The 1,552-nt window shown below is 50.1% G+C and overlaps 1 non-coding gene across 1 annotated transcript; it reads right to left on the bottom strand.

Moving 5' to 3' along the window:
- Nucleotides 1–1,419: 1,419 nt before the first annotated feature.
- On the bottom strand, nucleotides 1,420–1,552 carry LOC123389677. Its single transcript, XR_006604307.1, has one exon. It is a non-coding gene; the product is annotated as a small nucleolar RNA SNORA70 (small nucleolar RNA).

The raw sequence follows: 1,552 nt of genomic DNA, 5'->3' as shown, positions 1-1,552 counted from the left end.
TGAAGGAAGTCAGGACATTCCAACAGTGAGAGAGACTAAACATGGAGAGACCCAACAGGAAGTCTCTGTCACAGAACCAGTGGGAAGTGTTAAGAGTCTAGATTGGGGGAGTATGGCAGAACCAGATGGAGACCTGGACATGATGCCGCATAATTATCAATAACACAATCTTTCTTGCCAGATCACCACTCCTCCCTTCCGTTCACCTCATTGGCGGCCACCGCACCCACCCCCCACCACTGGAGCCAGAAACCTGGGAGACCTCTGCCCTCATCCCACTCCATCTAATCAGAGACCAAACCTCATGTCCAACCTTCCTTCCTACCCCAACTGCTTCTGCTTTCGTTCAGACGGCCATCATCTTACATTCTGCTTGTTTCAAGTAAATCTTATGGAGCCATCCACCTTTAGGTCTGCCGTCCTACATCCCTATGCTATCTTTCCTCCGCACGGCTAGAAGAGTGAACTTTAAAGCGCCAATCTGTGTGTTATTCCCCTAATTAAACCCCTATGATGGCTCCTCATTGCCTTCATGGCTTTAGCCCAGGCTCCTCAGCATGGCGGCCAAGGATCGCACTCCGTGATCCATCAGCTTCCTGAGGCTCTTGCCCTGCCCCTTCTCTAGGGGCACTTCCCTTACCCACAGTGTGTGTCATGCTCATCCTGGTTTCCCTCCCTGGGATGTGTTTTCTATCTGTGTACACTGCAAAAAAAAAAAAAAAAAAAAAAAAAATCATCTTTCTTTTTTGGTTTTGTCTTATTTTGTTTTGACAGGAAGTAGGATTTATTGGTGAGCATGAATGGGAAGGGTGCAGTGCCGAGGTTTTCATGAGTGCAGAGCCTGCCATTTGTCCTAGGGACCATGATTTGGTGGCGGGGGTGGGGGGATGCACAGAACTCTCTCTTTAAAGATATTTATTTATTTATTTATTTGACACACAGAGATCACAAGTAGGCAGAGAGAGAGAGGGAGAAGCAAGCTCCCTGCTGAGCTGAGAGCCTGATGCAGGACTCAATCCCAGGGCCCAGAGATCATGACCTGAGCAGAAGGCAGAGGCTTAACCCACTGAGCCACCCAGGCGCCCCCCAAGGGACCATGATCAGGGATATATCTGACCCACGGCCATCTGTGATGAGCCACTTTTCAGCTCCCATGTCTTCAAGTTCCTCCCCATTAAATTTAGTAAGGCCACTTCTTGGAAATGTGGATCTTCTGGAGGCCAGGGAACTTGACCTTGGCCCTGCATGGGGCCTCAATCCATGCTCCTTGTTCTGCAGCTTGGTATGGATGGACACGGTGACTTGGCCAATATGGACCCTGAACACTGTGCCCTGGGGCTTTCCAAAGGCACCCCACATACCTGTCTGGAGCCTAGATTAGAGATAACATGAGGTCAGACATCAATGTCCACTGGGAAGGGCTGTCTCCAAGGTTCCTTAGGGCAATCCTTAGGGCAACAGGCTGCATATACTACCAAGGAGGTTCCTGTTTGCAGCCATTGTGCACTGGGCCCCCATGGGAAAAGAGCACAGTCAGCTTAACTGGCTGCAG

Source organism: Mustela putorius, unplaced genomic scaffold (assembly GCF_011764305.1).
Source record: "Mustela putorius furo isolate JIRA1106 unplaced genomic scaffold, ASM1176430v1.1 tig00003988_pilon_pilon_pilon, whole genome shotgun sequence".
In the NCBI taxonomy this organism is placed as follows: Eukaryota; Metazoa; Chordata; class Mammalia; order Carnivora; family Mustelidae; genus Mustela; species Mustela putorius.
This window is presented reverse-complemented; position numbering and strand designations above follow the sequence as displayed.